Below are 20,163 nucleotides of genomic sequence, written 5' to 3' on the forward strand. Positions count from 1 at the left end.
TGGCCTGGATTCTAGGAACTTGACTCCAAGTCATTTTTCTAAGACTGACGAGAATCCCCGCTTCCTTGATGCTTATGTGCAGAACCACTGAGGGTCCTCTCCTCCCCACCACACACATCCGTTAGGAGGAACAGGGTTATCTCACCTTTTCCCAATACACACACACGGGAAACAAGTATCTGAAGCTTTGGAATCTCAATCTCTTCTACTGGAAACACAGCTTTTTCCAGGAAAATAGGCAGAGGAACTTGAAGAAATCTGACATTAAATTCTTGTGGCTCTTTTACCTTTGCTCTCCTGAAAAACTCTTTATCCCTTCTCTTGTTCTCAGGAGAGTGCTATTATGGGTCTAAGCAGAAGGTAACTGGTCCAGTGTCTTCCTCACCTGGCCTCTATGACACTGCAGCCATGGGAACAGCGAAACCTCGGGACCTGCTGGCAGTGAGGAGAGGAGGGATGCGTGATGAGAGGCGGCACCCAAAATGCTCATTTGTTGTCGCTTTGGCTCAAGTGCCCCCAGGAGAGAAGCCAGATTCTGTGTGATTAGAGTATCTGGTTTGTCGCGTTCATACAGGCATAGCAGTTTTCACCTGGAAAAGAACGTGAGTTCACCTTCCCACTGGACAGAGAGGGAAACTCCCCACCACGGAATGACGTGAATGGTTCTGGACAGATCAGGGCCATGGTCCAGACCTGTCGACTGTTCTCGCACGCCAGGCTGCCAGTGACCTTCTGCGTATGACTCTGCTCCGTGCGTGGAGCTTCAGGAGCAAGAGCTGGTGTGCTGCGAAAATGGCCAGGTTGCATATGCTGAAACTCTATTTCAAGTTCAATTTGGCAAAAGTCTTAAAGACCTTAACTGAAATAGTACTATTAAGCGAGGCTCAACTCTCTCCATCTATCACACTTGAAGCTTTTTCATTAGGGCCACTACTGAACCTTCTTTACTCGGGAAACCTATTCAGCAATAAAGAACCTGACTGATCAGTGGAATATGAATTTTACTGCTGTGTGGAGACATGGTTTTATTGTGCCGTCAGGGAAAATGAGATCTAATTGGGGAATGAGTGACTTATAATCCTCTCTGCATCATTCCTGCTGTCCATTAAGGCACGAAGCCAAAGACTGCTTCCTCTTAGACGCAGTCTGATTTTTAAACTTTTCCTGGATTTCTTGTTTCCCTTAGATCCTAGATCCGGCATAAACCTAATGCATCTAGCACACATTTTGGCTCCCTAACAGTTCCTGAAAAATTCCACTCTATTTTTTTTGGCTGAAGGTCGTGAAAAGCCAAAAATAAAAAAATACAAAAGAAAGAAAGGTTGGGGAGGACATTTAGAAACTGCATCTAGATTGCCAATTCAGATGGCTAGGCTGGGACCATACATGTGGAAGGAAGGGAGCCATGAATCAGTAATTCCATGTTAACAATGTAATCTCACTTCAATTACATGATTATTTTAGCCAGAGCAGGCTCACAGATGATGACTCCAACTTTTCCTTGCCCTGAGAGCCTGGAGGTTGTGGACTGAGCCTCCACTTGCTCTGTACACAGGGCTCTGGTGCTCCAGCCATTTAAGGAGTGGTGGGAAAGTGACAGTCCGTTTCCAGCACTCCTCTGTGCTCTCATATCGAAGCAGATGTGCTCTTGGGGAGGGTAGGATTATTAGAACATCCCTTTCCTCTAATGGCTTCTTTTGCACTTCATCCAAGTCCACTTACTCTCACGCCAGTGGTTCAGAAAATCAGGCTCATTTATTTCTCTCAGAGGCAGTGGTTTCCCACTGCGTTGACATATGCTATGTTATGTTGCATTTTGCATCAAGATAGTTTTGAACACGGGTACCCTTATTCACGGGTTTATCTATTGGAAAAGAATAATGGCTGCATCATACTGATGGACATCGTTGCTGAGATGGAGGAAACCTGATTTCAAATCTGGAAAGATAAATTTGACTATCTAAATAGCCTTGGTCAATGCAAAAATCTCTGGCTAGGAAAGTCATGTTTTGCTTCTGATCTGGAGCAGCTTAGTGGGAATTTTTTTTAATCAAGTGGGAACAAGAGAGAAGGGAGAGACACCCAAATGGGGCTGGAGAAGAAGCACATTTGTTTTACATCATCGGACTGCAAGGAGAACCTCCAAGAATAGACATGATCACCCCCGGGGATTTCGAAGTTACCTGAAGCCAAGTGGAAAACAAGGGCTTCTTATTTAGGAAATGCACTTAAACATCTTCTAATGTAATAAACAGGCAGGGACACTTTAGCTTTTTACCAAAGAACAGTAAATAAACATAACCATACCCAACTCTGTAAGCTGAGCTGATTCTCCCAGTCGGAAGTGTACCTTTGGAAATGGCAAAGGGACCCCTGCAAAATGTGGGTAATGAGAGTCAAACCCGAACAAAGCAGCAAGTCTGGGAAAAGAAACCCAAGCACCGAGACATTCAGTGAGTGGAAAGTGCTTGCGCACATCTTTCAGGAAAGTTAGAATGCGTATTGAAATCAGAGCCAGTGGAGCCACACCCAGTGCTTTGCGAGATTTTTGATACCATGTGATTTCTGTGTGTGTGTGTGTGTGTGTGTGTGTGTGTGTGTGTGGCTATAAAGACAGCAATAATGACAACACAAATCCATTCCTTTCCTTCTGTAGAATCTCACTAGATTTTTTTAAAAAATAAAAGCTGTACTATCAAACTAAACAAAGCCACCAGGATTGAGAAATATTGTCCTGGGAGTTGGAGTTTTTAAACTGGAAATTAGTAATACAGAAGTAAACTGGAAAACAAGGCAACTCCCGTTGAAAAACCCTTTCAGGGGTGAGAAGAATGTATTTCTACTTCCAGCTCTACTAAGTAAGTTATTTCACAGTCTTTGTCATATTACTTAATCTTTTTAAGTCCAAGTTTTTGTTTCTTTGTTTTTTACCTATGAAATGAGGGCCCTGGATCTACTGTGTTCCAGCTCTAGTTTTTGCTATAATTTTTGAAATGTTAAATCAGACAAAAACGTTGGCTCAAATTTAGGCAAACTGATACAAAAATGTTTTAGGAGGAGGCAGCACAGAGGTTGACCTAAATAATTTAGAAATCTGCTTTGGGGCACCTGGATGACTCAGTTGGTTGAGCATCCGACTTGAGGCTTAGGTTTGTGAGATGGAGCCCTGCATCGGGCTTGCTGCTGTCAGTGCAGAGCCTGCTTGAGATCCTCTTTCCCGCCTCCCCCCTCCATCTTCTCCTCTCCCCTCCCCCCTCCCTGTTCCTCTGTGTGTGCTATCAAAAATAAAAATAAACATTAAAAAAAGAAATCTGCCTTAATATTATACATCATTTTTAAAGTGTAAGCTAAAAACTCATGAAGAGTAAGATGTTGTTAGAAATTAAATTTGAGAAACAAATTAAGTGCATATTAATGATGAATTATTTTTGTGGACTATCAGCCGAAGAAACACTCCACATGCTTATAAATATTAAATGGAACTAATGCCTTCAAACACACCACGGAAGGAAGAATCAAAAAAACATCTAAAGGTAAGCAGACAATGCTGTCGGTTCTGCAGGGTCTCAGTCTTCACACAGAACTGAGGGTTTGGGGTGAAAAGGAATTTCAGTTTCTGTTGTGAAGTATGTTTCTTCAAAGATACTTATTTAAAGCAAAGTTTACAGAAGAGACGAAGGAAATAAAAAGCAAGCATGGGATTTTTTTTTAAGTAACAATGTCCTAATTATTAACTTCTCTGACACTGAACACTATTGTTTCAAACCCTCAATTTCAATATTTGTTTTATCTGTGTATCCTAGAAACAATGACATTAAATGGTACCCTTTTGTTTCTTCCTTACACTCAGCGAACAAACTCTAACTTTAGCTGTGTCTGTCCTTACACGTTTTTGTTAGGTATATGAAAAACTTCCTGGCATAGTTTTCTGTCCAGGAGAAGCACATTTTTTTTTTACTTCTGATGTTTTTTTCCCAGGTGCAGGTAGATCCTGAGTTGCAGCAATGCTGGACTTTCTCCACTGCTGGTGGGGTGACCCATCTGATAGGTGAGTCTGGAGAGATCTAGACTTTTTCTCTTTATTTTCTCTTCACAGGAAGCTTGGGTAGAGAAGGAACACATATCTCTAGTCCTTCAAGCTTCAGGTGTTACAGGAACTGCCTGTAGCCTGGATAGGTAAGTCTGTTTAAAACTGGGATTTAAATTTAGGATGCCTACTTTGCTTCAGATTTAAGCCTAACACATCGGTCTAAAGTTCATCCATAATAAAAGCAATAATTAGGTTCTCATCTACCTCACCCTTTGACCTTATTTCTTAGTTGCTTAAGAAGATAGTAGATATTTTAAAATATTGGACCCCCTTAAAGATTCATTAAAATGTCTACATCCTCCTTCATGGAAAATAGGAGAGAGGAAAAAAGTCTTCTTAGATACCCAATTGTGTAATCTTTATGGCCATACTGTGAATACAGAATAGTCCTCCAGGATATAACTTATTAAATGAAATGTTTTCAAGGACCAAGTAAGGACATTTGCTTCTCTACTGATTGTCCTAGTATAATGCAATTTAGAAAATATATCAGCAGACTTGATTTTAAATCCTGATGCTATTACTTACTAACTGTATGGTGTTGGAGATATCTCTTAATCTGAACTTCAGTTTTTTCAACAGCAAAAAGAAGCATGATAACCAATCTGTTATTAAAAGAGTGCATATGAGAAGCTTAACAAATACTGATCTAACTTTCTCTTCCTATATACACTCCTTTTCATCAAATAAATTGTATGAAATTTATTTATGAACTGTATGCTATGTTGGCAATTAATTCCTAATGGAAACATTCTTGGGAATGCCTATAATAGAATGTAAAAATATGAAAATATTTACATGAAATGTATATTTATAGAAAATAGAAGCTTGTCTAGGTTAACTACAGGAGTTATCATACTTTTTTAAAAGTAGAATTGCAAACAGTACAAACAAGTCACTTCCTAAATTAATTCTTACATAAAAAGTTGGTTGTAACAATGCTTTCAAGTGCACAGCACTTTGATGTTCAAAGACCCCTTACAATTAAAGAGTGTCCTTTCTGTGATCATCTTGTTCATTAGACTATCTCGAAGATCCCCTGAAGAGGATGCTGAGATGATCTAAACCAATCTTCAAAAATCTCTAGTCCTCAGAAAAGCAATTTTCTTGTGGGAAACCTGACCCCATCTATTTGCCTGTGTTCAGAGGTGTTCATCTTTGCTGTGCATCAGGAACACTTATGGACATTTCTTTAAAATATATACCACCAGGGATTATGATTTAGACATTCTGTGATAGACTATAGGAATGGGTATTTTTTTTTAATTCCCTACATATAATTCTGAGAAATAAAGATTGAGAACCACCACTGGGAAGTTTTCAGTCTCTATTGGGTGGGTTCTAGTGAATCCAGGGGGATCACACAGTGATCATCAAACAGCATCCTGAATTCTTAGAGGAACCCAGAACTAATTTTATTTGACTGATTTCTATAAGATATTATCCAAAGCTCACTGCCATCTCTGCCTATTAGAGGGTATACCAGGCTAGATTTCCCCTATAGTGTCCAGGAGGCTAATCCAGAACTTTTTTTTTTCCTGGTATGTAAAGAGTAACATAACTGTAACCTGACTTGCTTTTATCAGTCACCACTGCTCAACATTTCTTTCCTGAAACTTAGCAACATGTTAAATGGGAATTCAAGGATTCCATAAATGGTCTGTGACTCTATTAATACTCTATTCCTTCTTCTATAGATGCGGCTTAGTGTCTCTTATGCCCACTTGTTCTATTTGCATCTGGGTAAAATTTGGTTGCGGATGGTTGGCGGTTATTCGAAGTCTTTCTCCAGATTCAATTTGTATCCTATAGGATTTAGAACTACAAGAAATTCACCCAAGTATAAAAACAAATAATGAAACAACACATTTGGTGAGCTCAGGGAAGGGATTTGATGCTGACTGGCGGTTTGGATTGAAGGGAAATATTGAGGATTCGCTTTTCAGGGTAGGATGTGGTTGCCTCATCCTGCTGCCAAATATATTCTGAAAGACACCCTTCTAGGTGGTGGTTTCTTTAAGGAGACATGATTAACTGAGCAAGATTGTTCTCTGTTGTGGTTTTGGAAGAACAACTGGGTAAGGTCACTGTGTTTAAAGAGCATATTTGTTGTGTCTAAATTCCAGTGTCTGTCTATAACTAGACCCACAGTTTAGATCAGTAATTTATTTAATTTCTGATTTAAACTCATGCTCTGACTCTCAGAGAAAACTATGCCCAGGAAGAAGAAAATTACCAGAGCATTCACCATTCCCAAAAACCTTTCAGTAACAGAGGACTTTGACTTGTTTAGCACATGACTTTAGAGAAACCACAACGCTTGAAAATACTAATTTTTTCATTAAAGTGCCAGAAAATTCAAACCCAGAGTTTTAAACAGTGGTTGTTATATACTATTAATAGCTCTAAAATAAGCAACTTTTGGAATCAGGATGCAAGCTAATTATAGAACTTCTTTGCCGTAGCTGTTTCTATTTACATCTCCAAACCACAGAAGCAAATAATGCAGACTTTACTAACACATCAGCATCTTCTTGTCCTTCTCTTAAGTTTCTGACTTCTTTGAAGCTACTCTTAAAGCTTTCCCTTAAAAACACATTGTAACCGAATATTCCCAGTTCAAGGACAATTTCAGTTTGTAGTTTTTAGTCTAAAGGAAGTCTTCTTAAAATGCCGAATCTCAAGTCGCTTATACCCCCAAGTAAGACAAAAGATCAAAGCTGTTGTACACAGGGTGCATATTATCCAGTCTGTTTTGTATGTAGTCCTTTCGTGATTGTTTGCTTCATCAACAGCAAACACAACATAGTAGGAAGAGTCAAGAGCGTGAGGTTATCTGCTATGTAGTGATCATTTCCACCACCAAAATGTAAGTGTGACATTTGGGTTGATTTTTAAGAAAAAGAAAAATTTGAAAGTGAAAGTAACTATCCAGAGCAAAAATTTTAAGATACTGCAAAGTCTAGCAGAATTGGATGTTTTGTTTTCAGTCTTAGCCAATTTACATGGCGGCAATTGACTCCGTTGGGGTGGAGAGCTGACTGATTATGAACGTCATTCTCTCCAGCACCCGCCTCACAGACACGCCCAGCTGACCCTGAATTAATCAGTACCCACCTACACCAGTCTTGGCTGCACATTAGAATCACCTGGGGAGCTTTTAACAATCCCTATGCCAGGTAATTAAATCAGACCAATTAAATTACCATCTCTGGGGGTGTGGTCCAGTCGTGAGCAGCTTTTAAAGTTTCCCAGGTGATTACAATGGGCAGCCAAGGTTATAAAACCGCAGCTCCCTATCTAGATACATCCATGAGGTTCTGATTACCTTAGCATTTCTACTTTTTATTTTATACAGAATGGGGTAAGAGGCTGCCTAGGACTCCCAGAACATTCTCCATTTGTAAAAATATCCCTGAAGTGGACAAACAGCCTAACAGAAAGTGAGCACAAGACAAAACATGTATGTCTATCAAAGATTGTAACCTCATATGCAATCTCATAAGTAACTGAAATGCATTTTTCTAAAAGAAAAATCTGTAAGTACCTATTATATTATAGCAATGATTGCAAAGAACTTAATTCCCGGTGCCCTTGGGATTATGAGAGGGAAGACATTCTCATATATTCCCGGAGGAGTGAAAATTGGCAAACTTTAAAATAACAAAAACTACAACTACTAAAGAAAATACCTAACATTTAATGAGTGGTAACGATGAGACAGGAACTGTTCTAAGTACTCCTAACTCATTTGATCCTCATGACAGTTAAGTGAGATAAATATTGTGATTATCCCCATTTCCAGCAAAGAGACTAAGGCACAGAGGCATTGAATCACACAACTAATAAAGAAATGGTACAGGGATGCACATACCAGTATTCTAGATCTAGAGCCTGTGTCCTTTGGTACTCACAGCAAGGTAGGGAAACTTGATATTGTGTGTCCAGGTCTTAAAGAGGACCCAGAATATCAAAATTCCTCTTTTGGGAACTTGTCTTAAGAAAATGATCAGATATATGTTTACTTATGTCCATTAGGAGTAAAATAAAATATTGAAAAAATGGGAAACAAGATGAAAGTCCACTAATAGGGGGTTGGTTAAGTTAACCATGTTATAATCATATGATGGGATGATATGTTCCCATTAAAAACCTTGTTGTAAAGCGATTCTTTCCAACCCTTTTCACATCATGACAGGTGAAGAAAATGACAGTATTTTTATATCACACGAGGGCAAACAGTCAAGGGGGCTGGAGAATACTGGTTCTGGAAGCTGGTGGCACATGTCCAGCCAGCCACTGCAAGAGGTGATGGAATCATTATCTTGACATGTCTGTAGTGCATCCCCAAAGATTAGTTACAAAGTACTCATTTGTAGGAACATATTATGCTACAGGCAAACGTTCACTAGATTTTGCTAAATGAAGACAATGCCAACTATAAGGAATCGTAATACATTCCAGGCTAATAACTCCATCAGTACATATTGGTACAGGTAGCCATAAACCCATACCAGTTGTCAAACCATTAAAGGAATTCTGTATCTGCTGGTAAATAGCCCATGCACTGACAAGCCCACCAATGCCACTGCCACTGCCACCCATGGCTTCTCCCAAATATGGCAAATCTGGACTTCCTCAAGATAAAGCAGCTATTAAGTAAAGCCTGAAAGGGGAGTTTGGAAGGAAGGTTCAAGATCCTTCTCCACTGCCAGCCAGGGCTTTATTCTGATTGGTTGGTGTCTAAGCTGTGCAGGTAGTTCAATGTTTTGAATATTACCTCTGCATATTAAAAAAAAATCTCAGTAGGGAAGAATTTTTGGAAGAATATATATTGCAGATGTTAATATTTATTCGCTTTGTACTTTTCTGGATTTTTCTACTCATCCGCTTTGATCAAGTATATGTTTATAAATAGGAAAAATAAAGACCAATACATAATACTTTTTAGAATTGATCTTGTGATTATGGTTGAATCTGAATTCTTAAATCCTGATATTTACGAAAGTATCTTTGGCCTTCAAAGTAACAGAAGGCTCCTAAACTGGCTCCTTGAAAGGACCCACTGGTTGGGATGAAGAGGAGACTGTATATCAGCATGGTGACCGAAAGATAAGAGTCCTTTTCCCAATTGCTAGATACCACAAAAAATTCTCATAATCTTGTGGAACCCAGGGAAGGAGAAAGGCTCCCAGTAATAAGTGAGATGGAGTTTTAAAGACAAAATATGTTGATTTAAAAGTAATAAAGGACTATGTTCTGTCTTGTCACTCTGGGTTTCTGGGCCAAAATTCCACACAAACACATTGCTGGGGAGAGTGCCCGCCCATGCTCAAATCAAACGACACTTCCAACCTCTGATGGGGCCAGTGCTGCTGTGGACCAACGCTGCCATGATTTATGCCAGAGAAGGTCACCACTGCCTGAATGATGCGGTTCACTTCTCAGGGTGGCCCCCAATCTGCAGCCATCTCTTCTGCCCAGCGAAACAAAGCACCACCATCTCTGTGAGCTTTCTAATTCCCATTATAGCTTCAATGTGTCTACCAAGAGGATCCTTTGGTGTGGCCTTCAGCCCTTCACTCTAAATTCACACACACACACACACACACACGAATGAATGTCTGGCTTTTCCTGATCTTTTTTTTTTTTTTTTAATATTTATTCATTTTGAGAGAGCATGAGAGAAAACAAGTGGAGAAGGGGCAGAGAGAGAGGGAGAGAGAGAAGTGGAAGCAGTCTCTGCACTCCCAGCGCAGAGTCTGACACGGTGCTTCAACTCATGAACCAGGAGATCATGACCTGAGCTAAAATCAAGAGTCAGACACATAACTGACTGAGCCACCCGGGCACCCCGTCCAGATCTTTTAAATAACATGTGCAAACAAAAACTACTAATTCCCTTTCCCGCAACACAGTAGGGAATCTTCTCTCTTTCCTCTTAGCTGCTGGGACTGTCCCCCCACCCCCCCCTCCCATCCCACTGGTTTATCCTAGCAAAGGACACTAAAAGAGCTCTGCTTTCCTCCTGGAATCCCATCCTTCCCTAAGTATGACAAGAGGGAACAATGAGGCCCACTTGCTCCTCACTGGGGAAGAAATACACAAAGCGAGCTTAAGTAAATCTCCATCTCAATAAATATCCTTTCACATACTTTCAGATGTGAGCTGCTATTGAAAAACACTCAATATTCATTGAATGAATGGTGGCCAAGGATATATTTGAACAAACAAAGTGTCATCACAGCACCTCGCTAATTTGGAAGTTGTCTATCACACAACGGAACCATAGAACATAGCTAAGAACTGAGAAGAAAACAAAACAGATGTCTTAGAACACTTTACAACTGGGCACTATCAACAAAGGCATCATTTTAGTCTGTTTATATGTTACTTACAGTTCAAGTCAGCCAGGTTTTTGGGTTTCTTTGGTGAAAGGCCTTGAATTTTGGAGCCAGAAGGACTTGGGCTCGGATTCAAATAAATTTAACCCTTTTCTTAATCTGCAAGGTAGAAATAATGACATTTAACCACAAAGTCATACTATGAGAATTAAAGGAGCTAACATATGAAAAGAATCTAATGAAATCTTATAGATAAAAATGTATTTAATAGTGACTTCTTTTTTCTCCTTTTCCAAGACCAAGGCAGACTGGAAGCAGAAGTCGAGGAGGTTTCAAAGATGGACAGATAACAGTAACAAGAAATAACAGGCCTAACCTGACCAGAAAGGATATTATGTGGAAAAATAACTCAAAACCACCAGGATCCTTCTTCACTTCCAAGGCCATCACTGGGTCACAGTAACCAAGAAAAGGTGAAATTATATTCAGTATCTTTCTCAGAAGTTGGTGAGACAGGACAGGGACTGTAGACTACTTCTCTCCAAAATAAATAAGGTAGAAAATGTTGGGGCTGGGAAACTTTGCTCAGGGTAGAGGAAAGGGGAGGTGCCACCTTACAAGAAATGGATATACCCGAAGAGCTTGGGTTAACTCTATCCATGGAGCAGAGGTTAGCAGTCTTTCAGTAAAGGGCCAAATAGTAAGTATTTTCAGCTTTGTGAGCCACAGAAGGCCTCAGTTACAGATATTTCTTTCACGTGTGTATGTTTGTTTTGCCACACTTTAAAATTGTAAAGAAAAAAAAAATTCTTAATTTACATGCTGTACAGGAGCAAACCACAGATTGGATTTAGCCCACAGGCCATACTTTGCTGACAGTGATGTCCTGTACAGGATTCAAGTTAAGCGCCTTTTAAAACCCATTACATAAAATAATGGGTGAAGTGTTGACGTCTGCATTTAAGTCACCTCACTAGAATCGAAACTTCATTTACTATCATTTTAAATAAATGCACTAATTGGGGTTTACTCATGTTAATATGCCTCTGCTTATAAATGGGAATTTTAACCAACCCAAACAATAAATGGCAAAACTAGGACTCCTATACACATCGGGGAGAAAAGTAAAACTGTATCACAAATAAGAGCTGGCGTTTATTGCAAATGTGCTCCGGGCAACATATATGTGACTTGTTATGGACTGAATTGTGCGTGCCCCCGGCCCCTGCCAAATTCATGTGTTGAAGCCCTAATCCCTGGTGTGACTGTATTTGGAAACAGGACCCGTAAAGTAGTTAAGGTTAAATAAGGTCATAAGGGTGGAGCCCTAACTCAATAGGACTTGTGTCCTTCTAAGAAAAATGCACACCAGGAGTGTGTGTGCCCAGAACAGAGGTCACAAGAAGCCTGCTTGTCTGCCAGCCAGGAAGAAAGCCCTCACCAGGAACCAACACTGCCGGCACATCGATTTTACACTCCTGGGGTAAAGTCTGCTGTTGAAACCACTGAATCTGTAGTATTCTGTTGTGGCAGAGTTGGGGTTTGAACCCAGGCAAACTAACTCAGGGTCATGCTCTTAACCAGGTTACAGTGACATTCTTCTCTGGTTTACGGTAAAGATGGCTTCCCACTTAATTAAATAGCACTCATAGGAAGAGCTAACTAGCATATAATAATGGGACTTGAAATGCTTTCACACATGACCACCTGAAGACTTCTCTAAGTGTCAATCATACAAATTTTACTGCTTCCAAAAGGAGCTAAACAAAGAAGAGATTGATGGCCTATTGCTTGGCAGGGTGGATGCTGGCATCTGCCCAAGGGAAGAAATGTGAACCAGACTGTATTTTACCCCTTATGCCTTATATAACATATATGTACCTACAACGTACACCATGGCAACTTTTGTATAGACACTTTTATATAAACCATTTTTTTGTGCAAAATGAAATGTATACTAAAGGAAAGATTAATTTCCAAAATAAACTAGTCTTCCAGATTTTATAGATGTGAAGGGGATGAAGCAGACATACCCAAGCAACCCAACCTTTATTTTGGCAATCTTCTTTTACCCTCTTTCTTTCCTCGTTGCTCCTGATCTCTGAACTCAGAATCCAGCACTGGCTAATCCCCAGTGGTGTTACACTAGAGAAATGCTCAGGCTGGGTTTAGAGGTTAATCCTGAACTGAATTAACTCCTAACTGATTCCACAATTGAAGACTGTTGCAGGAATAGGAAAACAATGGCTAATATGGGCAGAGAATTATCATTAAAGGTTGTCAACTCTTGCGCTTACCCAGTCTGCAAGTTTAATAATCAAATACATAACCTACATGATTTTGAAGGGGCTCATCTGAATATTCTGAATGAAAAATGACAATCCAGGAGGGCACAAAAAGACCCCACATTGCAAACCGGTTCTCTGGCACCAGTGTTAGATGAATCAAATTTATTCCATCCTGTACCTTCAGAGGTATAGAAATGACTTTCTGAAATGTTGAAGTAGGCATTTTTAAAAATTTCTTTTCTAGGAAACATGCACTGAATACCTCTTATAAATATTCAGTTGGATTATGGTGGAAACAGCCTGAAACATAGATAGTAGACTTCATAACTTACTAAGCATTTTTTTGAGAAACATTTATTACAAAAGATTAGTAACTAACCCAATACAAAGATACTAAAGTTGATTGTCATTTTTTTTCTCTCACTCTTACTTTATATGGTTGGTATTCAAAATGTTAAATCTATGACTGGTGTGGTTTGTTTGCTGCTAAAAAAAAGTGGAGCGGTGTGATTGTTGTATATGTGTTCAGGCAAGAGTAGCTTATGTTATTGACAGTATTAATATGATAGTTAGCACTTTTTGCATTCAACCATCAATATTTAAGAAGCACCCAAAATCTAGAGTGCCTGGATGGCTCAGTCGGTTAAGCATATGATTCTTGATTTCGGCTCAGGTCCTGATCCCACAGTCCCAAGAAGGAGCCCATGTCGGGTGGGGTTCCGCACTGAGAGTGGAGCCTGCTTAAGAGTTTCTCTCTCTCTCAAAGAAAAAAAAGAAAAAAAGAAGCACCCAAAATGTGTCAAGCACTCTTCTAGATACTTTGGATATACCACCAGTGAGTAAAACAAAGATCTGTGCCCTTGGGAAGCTCACTTCTAACAGATGGAAAATGAATAATAAACAACAAGCAGGACAAATAAGTAAATCATTGTATAAGTTTGGAGGGAGACTCCAGACAACTGAAAATGCCCCATGGCAGGACTTGGTGTTTTGAGGAAAAATAAAGTGACTGGTCTAAGGGTGGAGTGCTTGGGCAGGTGCAAGTAGCAGGAAATGAAATACAAGATGGGACTGAAGAGGTGGCAGGATGGATCAAGCCACACAGTGCAGGGTGAGATATGGGCCAGGATCTGGTTTGGTTTATGTAGAGTGCCGTGGGAGACAGCTACTGGAGGGTGCCCGCTGGAAAGTGATGGAATGTAACTGACATTTTCACTGGAGAACTTTGGCTTCTTTGTGAGGAAGACTCTAAGGGGGCAATGGAGTAAAAGGGAGGACTTCGGGGCTTTGAGCCAATTGTGGCTTGGACTGGGGCGATGGTCAGGGAGATGGTGAGGGGTGGTCAGCTGGAAAATAATTTGGAGAGAAGCCAATAGGATGTTCTAATATGTGAGGGGTGACAGGTAAAAAGAAGTCCAACTTAGTTTTGCCCTAACTGGCACCGTGGTAATTTTGGGAACAGGATCTCTTCGTCTGTACCAGGCAAACTAGCCGTGTAGAACCAGCCAGAGTAGCTACAGTCAGGCACCTTTTAGGAAATTATACCCAGTGATCATGTGGAGGCAGAGAGCCTGGGGCATGATATGTAATGGTTTGCAACAAGCATCAAAAACAAAAAGAATAGAATGGAAACAGAATATAAGGTATCAGAGAACATCACATATAATAAAGAAAATATGCATATTTATATACTTGTATGCACTTAAATATCTATATATCTATATCTATATCTATATCTATATCTATATAAAGGAAGCAGTGTTTGCATATAATAGATCAGGATTAAAAGTAATTCTTACTATGGATTTAGGTCAAAAAATTTGAAAGCACCTGACCCAGTATGCCTCTCAGAGCACAGCACATTGTAGATGATTCAGTGGTTTTGTTGAATTAGAATGAAAACAAAAGAAAAAATATGAATTGGTCTAGTAATAAAACATTTCTTTTCTTCGTCCTAGGGAAGGGGCACGGGGAGAGAAATGTAGTCATCTTTTTCCTCCATGTTAGCTATGACCACAGACCCAGTAAACTGTGCATACAAAAAAAAACTTAGGGGGAGTACTTCATTATTACGCAATTTCCAGGGACAGCACTGTCCTTAATTCACAGTGAAACAGACTGAAAGGTCAGGGTGAGTGGTGACAAGCAGTTCTGCCTATTTCCAAGGGTAATAAAGTTTTGATTCCTTGACCAAGGTATTGCATTGGTTGACATGGGCCTGGAGCCTATATTCAGGCTTACAAGTCCATATTCTTTTAACACTTAAAATATATTAACTAGAAAGCATGCCATCTTTGGTGAATGGAAAATAGTTTGTTGTGTTTGGTGCAGTTAGGGAGAGGCACAGACTAAACTGGAAAGGCCAGTGGTAATTTCGGGGCTATGAGACATGCAGTCTATATGCCAGGGATGCTAGGTTTAAACATGTGCGTAGCCGTGTTGTAGAGCAATCCCTCCACTAAAGTAACGGATTTAGTATTTATATCCATGCTTTTTTAAAGTTTGTTGTCAGTGACTCCCTATCTCCTGGATGAACAGAGCTAGTCAATTGCCTGCCACAGGAGAGTTCAGATTACTACATCAGAAAGGCAGAGTGGGGGAGAGGGGGAAGGAAAGAAAACAACAACAACAACAAAAAAAACAAGTAGATGTTTCTTTTTCTGCAACATAGTTTTTTGAAGCTCACCCACCCTTCCATTGCCATTTTCACTGACTACCTGAAACTATTCTTCCAATGAGGTGAAATATTCAAAGGCCTTTTGACACAAAGTGTGGAATTTTTGAGGGACTATTGGTGATATGGAAGGGAACGCTCTTGCTGCCCTAGCACCTGACTCACTATGGGAAGTCGGGACAGTGGAAGGAACCCAGCGCCCACTCCCTCCACGGCCACTGGGCTCTTTTTGGGCTACAGGGTTGAAAAGGAGGAAGACTGGAGAGGGGGAAAGCCATGGAGAGTCTGGTTAAGATGTAATGGAGGCCTGAACCAGAACACAGGGACACCAGAGAGGCCATATTTTCAGAAAAATATGTTTCAGATTTGTAGTTTACAAATTTCATGAATTTTATCTTGAAGATTTTAAAACCTAGGCTGCTTTCTCTTCTATCTGTGTAATATGAAATAGCTTTTTCACTGGCATGGGAATTAAAAAAATTACTCTAAGCAAAACATAATTAGAAAGATAAACATACTTCCTTCTTAAGCATATGATATATGCATAAGCCTAATCGAAAATATTTTGCTGGCTTTGCTATTCAGTATTATCTGTGTCACAGCTCCCCATTCCCACCCCTCCCTCTGAGGCCCATTAGAGCAGATAATTATGAGTTGACTTGATATAGGGAAGAGCCAAATTAAGCGGTGATGTAACCAGTGAGAGCCACGCTAATCCTTTCCATCCCACACAGCAGGTGATTCTCAGATAGGCTCTTTACCAGGCTGATGGTTGGAAAGTTTTAGAAACGCAGTCACAATTAATGGCCGTGAACCTAGGCAACAACTTAGCCTCTGTAGAGATCACGGATATCCTCCCCTCTTTCTTTCTTCTTCTTCTTCTTTCCCTCTATCTTTTTGTCTGGAGAGTTTGGCATCATGTTAAGATACCTGGCATTCTGATTCAAGTTCTAATTTCTGAGATATTCCAAATGATCCACTGCTGGCGCAAATAGAAAAATCTCATATTGTATGGAGCACCTGTCAGGCTTCACTGCAGGACATCAAAACACTATTTCTCGTCACTTGACAGTATTTTGGTTACATTCACCACAGCTTCCTTATATAAAACACTGTTCTCTCTCCATTTGTGTAAGTGTGCAAAAAGTTCCCTTTAGGTGTTTTCTAGTGCAAAAGTTGGAGAAGGCATGAGTAAAACTTCTGGATATACATACTTAAGCTTTCTATAATAAATGATTTTTAAGTGATGATTTTAAGCATAGTTAAGGTAACGTACATTCTATTTTCACTCAAGCAGATTTATATACAAAAGCATTCTATGGCCCATGAACAAAAATGACATGGCTGGGTCACTGTCAACAGGCTTACATTTAAAATTATCTTCTAGGATTGGGAATGAATGTATGTTGGTCCCACCTTCATTCCCTGCCAGATCCCGTTTGCTGCAAAGCTTCCCTCTGTAAGTCTATTGGTTGAGAATAGGGGAGCGGTTGCCAAATATCTGAGAATAGAAAAGAACTTGACTTACATTACCATAATGTTTTGTCCAGTTGAACCTAATGACTCCATCAACAGTATGTAGCATATAATGTTTTTATTTATTTAATAAGAAGTGTAGTGAAGCATTTGAAACAACCTGAATCCCCAATGAGAGACTGGTTAAGTAAATTATGAGTTATAAAGAGATATAAAAATGCTATAATATTGGAAATGGAAAAGGAAGCAGATAAAAATCATATACTTTTGTTTATAAGTATTAAAATTTAGGAAAATGTACATTTATTGAAAAAAGAAACTAGTCATTAAGATAGCAGAATGGTTATATTATTTCTTTGTTTGTGTGTCTCCTGATATGATGCTCTGAGAATACAGCATCAGTTATACAAATACCCCTGTGAAAAACGCATGAAGTAGATCTGATCATGAGGAAACATCTGACAAAGCCAAGATGAGGGCCAGTCTCTAAAATAACTGGCCTCTACTCTTCAAAACTTTCAAACCCATGAAAGACACACACACACACACACACACACACACACACACACACACACAAAATGATGCCCCATTCTGGATTAAAGAAACTAAAGAGACATTTAAAACTAAAAGCAATGTGTGATCCTGGGCTAGAAAAAAATTTATAATAGATCCTATTAGGACTGGTATACATTTGCTAACTTCAAAGAAAACTCATTCTTAATAAAAATGATTGCAATTTTAGCCTACGGCCACTTACCACAAAACATTCATGAGGAAAATAATTCAATAAATAATCACATACTTATTTTACAGTAAAAATTCAATATTTAAATACAATATGTAAATATCAGTGATAAAAAAGTAAAGCTTTAAATTTCAGTGAGTATTTTATTGACTTTTTATTATAAAAATTTGAATTTTCTTTAAAAGTCTTATATTTTTCATTTGCCTTTCCAATATTTTATAATAAAAATTTCTTGAAGTTGCTTTTCTATGTTGCTTATATTTTTTAGAAAGTTTAATTATCTTTGATATCCCTGTCAATATTCCAGGAAAAGACAAATTATCAGTAGTCTAACAAGGACAAGTACTTGGTCATTATATTGCTTTTTTTCTTGGCTTAGTGAAACTAAATTTTTAATAATTAAACTTACAATGACAAAAAGGGATATTCTTTTTTCTTAATAAAAATTAGCCCTTAGAAATCAAGGGATATTCTTTGTTCTTAAAAACTAAAATTTGGGGTGCCTTGGTGGCTCAGTCTAGGTTAAGCATCTGCCTTCAGCTCAGGTCATGATCTCATAGTTTGTGGGTTCAAGCCCCACGTCAGGCTCTGTGCTGACAGCTCAGAGCCTGGAGCCTGCTTCGGATTCTGTGTCTCCCTCTCTCTCTGCCCCTCCCCCATTTGCTCTCTCTCAAAAACGAATAAAACATTAAAAAATTTAAAACTGGAATTTAATGATTTCAGATTATTTGAAGAGAAAACTTCATTTGTAGTTGAACTAAAAACAAAGCAAAGAAACAACACAAAAACAAAGGAAACATATTTGGCCATAATTATATTGTTACATAGAAGCAAAAAAAGAAAAAGAGTCATTATATTATAACTCTCTTTTTACACTGAAATTTTCTATATAGATTGGGCTTAGGATCCAATTCTGCAATTTATTCTGTCTGATAGTCACCACTTTCATTTTGCATATGACACCAGAATCTATTTTATTTACCATAGCAGCAAATCTCATGGGTTAGAATTAGATTCTAACAAAGACGTCAGTCTGCCTTGGTGGATGAATTTTCAGTTCAACTACAACAAAGAAAAATCCTATCTCAATACCTTACCTGCTTAAAAGATTATTTAATGTTTTGCTTTGTTCTTTTGGATTAGCTGTAATTGCAGAAAAGAAGTCTTCATAGTCCAGAATGACAACTGTTACAACTGTAATTGTTGCTCCAGTCGTAATGACAGGTTTAATTTAAAACTGCTCCTTCTCACTCAGATTACTGTGAGACCAACAACTCTGAACTGCTGTTTGGAGTTAAGAGTTGGCCATGGTATAGAGTGAAGATAATTTGATCTCCACAGGAATTCAGATTCTAATTTGAGCCTCACTAATCAGTGTTCTAATCAGGGAAACTAATCAACTGTATATACTGTAAGTTTATCTATTAGAAAGCCTTGGATTTCTCCCAGAGCTACAGCCAAATATTTCAAATGGCAACCAACTTTGCCTTGTCATTGCTCATACTTGATCATCAGAAAATCATGTCTATGTCAGGAAAACAAAGGGTCTTTGATTCCATGTGTATGCCAGTCATTTGCCTGCTAAATGCTAATGGATCCCACAGTTATGCCACATTGACCTGCTTCAACACAGTGTAAAGTGAAAATTTTCCCTAAAGTCCTTGTCTTTCTTATACTTACATTTGCATTTGATCAAGATAGCATGAAGTTTAGTACTACCCACATTTACACATAATTTTGTATTTTAAAACTTAAAAAAGTATTACTAGGTTTCTTGCTTGGGGATGTGACTCTTCTACTCAATGGCCATTTATTATGAAGCTATTCTGTACCAGACACTGTGCAGATAAGAGTAGATAAGACAGTACATGTGGAAATGAGACAAAGGGAAAGACTGCAAAGGAAAGATGAATAACTTGTATTCACCATGTATTAATTTACCTTGATGGATTTACAGGTATAATACATCTGAACTATAACATCAAGAGACAACAAATAGATACATATGCACATTTGTTGGTTTTAATTAGTTAGCACTTGAAAATAAAGTATTGAAGCTTTTCCTTCTCTCTTGGTTCACAGAAGCCACTCCATAAGATGGGTTGAAAGTACAAGAAGGTACCAAGTAATCTCCCCCAATTATGAGTTCCTACAAGAAAGTCTAGTTCGGGGCGCCTGGGTGGCTCAGTCGGTTGAATGTCCGACTTCAGCTCAGGTCACGATCTCGCGGTCTGTGAGCTCGAGCCCCGCATCGGGCTCTGGGCTGATGGCTCAGAGCTTGGAGCCTGTTTCCGATTCTGTGTCTCCCTCTATCTCTGACACTCCCCCATTCATGCTCTGTCTCTCTCTGTCTCAAAAATAAATTAAAAAAAAAAATTAAAAAAAAAAAAAAAAGAAAGTCTAGTTCATGGACTTTTATCTGTGCATTTAGACTAGAGTTATCTTAGAGATAAAAAGAGGAAACTGTGGGCCAAATGAGGCTAGAAATAGAAGGCAAATCAGATTTCGCAGTAAAAATCAAAGTTTTTGCATTAAGACCTCGGAAG

The 20,163-nt window shown here is 39.0% G+C and overlaps 1 long non-coding RNA gene across 3 annotated transcripts in view; it reads right to left on the reverse strand.

The window, feature by feature from the left end:
* LOC122237848 overlaps positions 1 to 20,163 on the reverse strand; it is a 200,088-nt gene that overhangs the window by 127,826 nt on the left and 52,099 nt on the right. For 2 of the 3 annotated variants that reach the window (XR_006216523.1, XR_006216524.1), the window contains exon 2: positions 10,489 to 10,593. This is a non-coding gene — a long non-coding RNA (uncharacterized LOC122237848). Of the gene's footprint in view, positions 1 to 10,488; positions 10,594 to 16,812; positions 16,899 to 20,163 lie in introns of those variants that run through there. The other variant, XR_006216525.1, reaches the window with a different exon arrangement.

This window comes from Panthera tigris, chromosome B1, assembly GCF_018350195.1.
Source record: "Panthera tigris isolate Pti1 chromosome B1, P.tigris_Pti1_mat1.1, whole genome shotgun sequence".
Taxonomy (NCBI): domain Eukaryota; kingdom Metazoa; phylum Chordata; class Mammalia; order Carnivora; family Felidae; genus Panthera; species Panthera tigris.